The sequence below is a fragment of the Nycticebus coucang genome, chromosome 1 (genome assembly GCF_027406575.1).
Source record: "Nycticebus coucang isolate mNycCou1 chromosome 1, mNycCou1.pri, whole genome shotgun sequence".
Classification (NCBI taxonomy): domain Eukaryota; kingdom Metazoa; phylum Chordata; class Mammalia; order Primates; family Lorisidae; genus Nycticebus; species Nycticebus coucang.
Window position 1 is genome coordinate 69,678,651 of NC_069780.1, and position 6,063 is coordinate 69,684,713.

The following is a 6,063-nucleotide window of genomic DNA, read 5'->3' on the forward strand; positions in this document are numbered from 1 at the left end:
AGCTGAGCTTTAAAATTGGCAGAGAAATCAAATAATTTACTGATATACAAACATTGAAGAAATTCACTACAAGACCAGCTCTACAGGAAATACTTCAACCTGTCCTACACACTGACCATCACAATGGCTCAAAAGCAAAGTAAGAAGTCAGAAATTAAAGGACAAAACCTAATTTCCACACTGATGCAGAAGATAAAACTAAGCAATGGACTCTCACAAAATAAGATGAATAGAATGCTACCATGTTAACAATTATCTCAATAAATGTTAATGGCATGAATTCCCCACTAAAGAGGCATAGATTGGCTGATCGGATTAAAAAACACAAGCCATCCACTTGCTGTCTGCAGGAAATACACCTACCTTCAAAAGACAAATTAAAACTCTGAGTTAAGAGTTGGAAGACAATTTTTCAGTCAAACAGAATTTAGAAGAAAAAAGAAGTTGCAATCTTATTTTCAGATACATGTGGATTTAAAGCAACTAAAGTCAAAAATGACAAAGATGGTCACTTTATATTGGTCAAGGGAAAAATACAACAAGAAGATGTTTCCATTCTTAAATGCTTCCAGATTCTTGAAACAGACCTTCCTCATTCTGAGCAATATGATATCCTATAACACCATAATAACAGGAGACTTTAACACTCCTCTTACAGAGCTGGACAGATCCTCTAAACAGAAATTAAACAAAGATATAAGGGACTTAAATGAGACCCTAGAACAGGCATCCTCAAACTTTTTAAAAGGAAGCAAATTCACTGTCCCTCAGACCATTGGAGGGTTGGAATATAGTTAAAAAAAAAAAAACAAAAAACTATGAACAAATTCCTATGCACACTGCACATATCTTATTTTGAAGTAAACAAACAAACAAACAAAAAAAAACAGGAACAAATACAATCACACCACCTCACGTGGCCCGCGGGTCACAGTTTGAGGACTCCTGCCCTAGAACAACTGTGCTTTGTAGACGCATATAGAACACTCCATCTCAAAGATAAAGAATATGCATGAATATGCATTCATCGCCCCATGGAACATTCTCCAAAGTTGATCATATCCCAGTACACAAAACAAAACTCAACAGAATCAAAAGAATTGAAATTTTACCTTGTATCTTTTCAGACCACAAGGCACTAAAGGTAGAACTCAACTCTAACAAAAACGTTCAACCCCACACAAAGGCAGGGAAATTAAACAACCTTCTGTTGAATGACAGTTGGGTGCAGGAAGAAATAAAAGAGGAAATCATTAACTTCCTTGAGCATAACAAAAATGAAGACACAAGCTACCAAAACCTGTGGGATAGTGCAAAAGCAGTTCTGAGAGGAAAATTTATCACTTTAGATGCCTACATTCGAAAAACAGAAAGAGAGTGCATCAACAAACTCACAAGTCATCTTATGGAATTGGAAAAAGAGCAATCTAAGCCTAAACCCAGCAGAAGAAAAGAAATATCGAAAATTAAACCAGAGGGGAGAGCAAGATGGAGGCTGAGTAATAGCTTCCTTGCATCTGGGCACTGTGAGTCTGGGGAGATAAGACTCCAGGCATCTCTGGCTGGTGGGATCTGCCTATAATCATCCCTTTGAGGATAGAGGAAGTCAGCGAGAGACTTCTGGACCCCAAGAGGAGAACAAAACAGTGGAAAACTGGCACAGGAACTTAAAGAGCAAGAGGAAGTGAAAGGAAAATTAGGGCAAGGAAACAGATAAAAGAAATCACTCATGAGGAAGAATCAGCAGAAAACTCCAGGCAACATGAAGAACCAGTCCAGAACAACCCCTCCAAGGGACCATGAGGTAGCTACTGCAGACGATTCCACCAATAAAGAAATGTTAGGAATGACAGAAGGGGAATTTAGAATACACATGATGAAAACAATGAAGGAAACTGCTAATAAAGTGGAAAATAACCAAAAGGAAATCCAAAAACAGAATCAAATAAGAGATGAATGATATGAAGAATATAGAAAGGATATAGCAGAGCTGAAGGAACTGAAGTAGTCAATTAGGGAACTTAAAGATGCAATGGAAAGTATCAGCAACAGGTTAGACCATGCAGAAGAAAGAATTTCAGAGGTAGAAGACAAAGTACTTGAGATAACTCAGATAGTAAAAGAGGCAGAAAAGAAGAGAGAGAAAGCAGAACGTTCACTATCAGAATTATGGGACCTTATGAAGCATTCCAACATATGAGTTATAGGAATCCCAGAAGGGGAAGAAGAATGCCCCAGAAGAATGGAAGCCATGCTAGAGAATATTATAAAAGAAAATTTCCCAAATATCACCAAAGATTCTGACACACTGCTTTCAGAAGGATATTGGACCCCAGGTCGCCTCAACTCTAACCGGGCTTCTCCAAGACACATTGTGATGAACCTGCCCAAAGTCAAGACAAAAGAAAAGATTCTGCAAGCTGCCAGTAGTAAGTGCCAGTTGACCTACAGGGGTAAATCCATCAGAGTGACTGCGGACTTCTCTAATGAAACTTTCCAAGCAAGAAGACAATGGTCATCTACCTTTAATCTACTTAAATAGAACAATTTCCAGCCCAGAATTTTGTACCCTGGTAAGCTAAGCTTTAAAATTGACAGGGAAATCAAATCATTTACGGATATACAAACATTGGGGAAATTTGCCACAAGACCAGCTCTACAAAATTAAACCAGAGATCAATGAAATGGAAAAAAAAAGAATCATTCAGAAAATTAATGATACAGGAGTTGGTTTTTTGAAAGAATAAATAAAATAGATAAACCTTTGGCCAGACTAACTAGAAATAGAAAAGTAAAATCTCTAGTAACCTCAATCAGAAATGATAAAAGGGAAATAACTGATGCCACAGAGATACAAGAGATCATCTCTAAATACTACTGGAAACTCTATGCCCATAAATTTGATCACATGAAGAAAATCGATCAATATTTGGAATTACACCCTCTCCCTAGACTTAGCCAGGAAGAAATAGAGCTCTTGAACAGACCAATTTCAAGCACTGAGATTAAAGAAACAATAAAAAGTCATCCAACAAAAATATGCCCTAGTCTGGATGGCTTCACACCAGAATTCTATCAAACCTTCAAGGAAAAGCTTATTCCTGTACTGCAGAAATTATTCCAAAAAATTGAGGAAGAAGGAATCTTCCCCAACACATTCTATGAAGCAAACATCACCCTGATACCAAAACCAGGAAAAGATCCAAACAAAAAGGAGAATTTCAGACCAATTTCATTAATGAATATAGATGCAAAAATTCGCAACAAAATCCTAGCCAATAGATTACAGCTTATCATCAAAAAAGTTGTACATCATGATCACGTAGGTTTCATTCCAGGGATGCAAGGCTGGTTTAACATATGCAAGTCCGTAAACATTATCCACTGTATTAACAGAAGCAAAAACAAAGAACATATGATCCTCTCAATAGATGCAGAAAAAGCATTCCATAAAATCCAGCATCATTTTCTAATTAGAACACTGAAGAGTATAGGCATACGTGGCACATTTCTTAAACTGATCGAAGCTATCTACGACAAACCCACAGCTAATATTCTTTTTTTTTTTTTTAGATCTACACAAAATTTTATTGCAATCATACAAGGGTTACATTAGGTCAAATACAACAAATAAGATGGTGCAATTTTACATTTATTAAACTACAGTTCAAAGCACAAATTTACACATTCTAAACACACTAAACATATCTAATGAAGTCACACTGGTCTTCCACTGACATTGGATATATCTGGGTGAAAGACATTAACTTTACAAGACATTTTAACATGTCTTGGTTTAACATTTTAATCCTTGGTATAAAAACTGTGTACTTGTATGTAAACAGTTTAATGGGGAACCCAACTAATGGGCTTCCATCTCCACTAAGTCATCCATTTTGTTGCATATTTTATTTTAAATGCTTAAGGGGTAGGACAAACTGTAAAGTTTAAATCTGGATACATTATCTAAATTTCCCATTACCCCCAATGAATTCTAGATGAAAGCTGACTTTGTCTGGTCCCAAATAGCTATTACTAATAATTTTTGTTTCCAAGAGAATTAACAGAATAAGATTGTTTGAATTTTTTTCCACACTGGAATGTCGACCAGACAAGCTTAACCTGCAACTTCAGATCTAAAGAAGCGTTAATGCTTGTTTGAGCTTCCGTGGAAAAGTTGTCTTCTTGGCTCACCTGAATGCAAGAAGGCACAAAGAAGAAGTTCTTCATCATTGTGTCTGAATTAATTCCAGCATCTTGCATCTCATACCAATCACTGAATGGCATCATGTAATAAATAGCTGGCCTCTGAAAATCATTAAAAGCAGATGGTTTATGGAAAGAATCTGTTCCCATGTTTTCAAAGATAAGCCAATCTCCCACATTCAGCTCAGGAAGAAGACAGCTTTCCACAATTTGATCAAGCTCATCACAGGATGAACCCCAAATGCTGCTTGTAAACAGAGGCTCATCTTCCTTGTATTTCTTGTGAACCTGTGGAATGGTATTTAAGTCCTCAGACAGTTTACTTGCAAAAGAATCATAAACACCATCATTCATATGATACATGAAGGCTGGTTCATCACTTCCGTTTTTTTCTACTCCAAAGGAAAATTTATCATTTTCAACAACTTTCTTTGCTATGATATTAACTGCAAGTGTAAATATAGAAGACACATAGTAGCTTCCAGGTTCTGAAATAATCTTAATGCCAGATCCTTCAGGAAAGTAGATACCCAACAGAGAGCTGATAACATGATTAACCTCTTCCAATTGCAATTAAGTTCCTCTGAAGCCTCCACCAATGTCTAACATGTTCATTGTAAAGCCAAATTCTCCAGCCATGTTAAACACACATTGAGCATCAGACAGCACATGTACATATGCTTGAGATTCTTTGCGAGCACTTGAAACATGAAATTTAACCCCAATTATTTGTACATCAAGTTCCTTAGCACATTCCAAGAGATGCTTACATTTCTTCAGTGTAGTACCAAACTTCATGTTACCCTCTTCCCCTCCAATATTTTCTTATGTTGCAATATGTAGTAAGACCTTGGCATTTGGGTGATTACGTGCAATCTTCTTCAATTCAATTTCATTGTCACGTGTCATGATATTCTCTCCAATTTTTGCTGCATACTTTATCTGAGACACTTGCTTGCAAGGACTTATGTAAATAATATTTTCTGGAGATACACCCAATTCTTGCAGTAAAGCCATTTTATTTTTACTGGAACAAGCAAATCCAGTTTCAAGTGCTGCCAAAATCTCAAGCACAGCTGGAGTAGAGTTGCATTTCACTGTGTAGAATGGCTGTATCTGAGCCACTTACATGCTGCCATTGACTGTGTTTCTTCACAATCTTTCCAAGATCTCCCACAAAAAATGCATTTTTTCCCCATCAGACTATGTTCATAAACATAGTTATCAATAACATTTCCAAGGTTTGTTCCTTCATCCAACGGGCCAACAGAGTAGTTTGCATCATCAATAAATCCTTTCATCTCAGCCGTATTCCACAAAGCTGAAGGTCATAAACCAGGAAAAACAAGAGATGGGCCACCAAGCCTATGTCTGGGTCCTTAGAATATGCAACAAAATGGGCAAGTTGGGAGATGGAACCACCCTATCATCAGCTAGATTCCCAAGGTGGCTCAGCGTTGAAATCAAACTGCTCTCTATATAGCACTTCTCCTAGGCCCTCTGGGTAGTTGTATACTTGGTCAGAAAGTTTGCCATGAGATAACTGCCCAAAGAGTCAGGTAAAGCATCTTCTGTTTTTGGGGGGGAATTTTTAAAGAGGGATGTGGTTACCTTGAGCAGAAATACCCAAGGCGGCCTGGGCCATAGGATGCGGGAACTGCAGCACCCACACCAGCTGTGCAGCAGTGGCGGCTGCCTGGGGAGAGAAATAGAACAGGGAGGGCAAAAGAAGGAAGGCCCGGGCTGGGTGGGGAGAGGATTGGGCCTCATCACACTGCAGAGCAGCAGAGCGAGAAAGGATGAGAAGAGGCAGAGGAAACAGTAGAAGATAAAAAGAAAATGCTGCAGCCCAAAGGA

At 37.9% G+C, this 6,063-nt stretch overlaps 1 pseudogene across 1 annotated transcript; it reads right to left on the bottom strand.

Moving 5' to 3' along the window:
• Positions 1-3,579: 3,579 nt before the first annotated feature.
• Positions 3,580-5,507, bottom strand: LOC128588539 (antizyme inhibitor 1-like; annotated as a pseudogene). The gene has a single exon (XR_008380798.1). The product of XR_008380798.1 is annotated as an antizyme inhibitor 1-like (transcript).
• Positions 5,508-6,063: the final 556 nt, after the last annotated feature.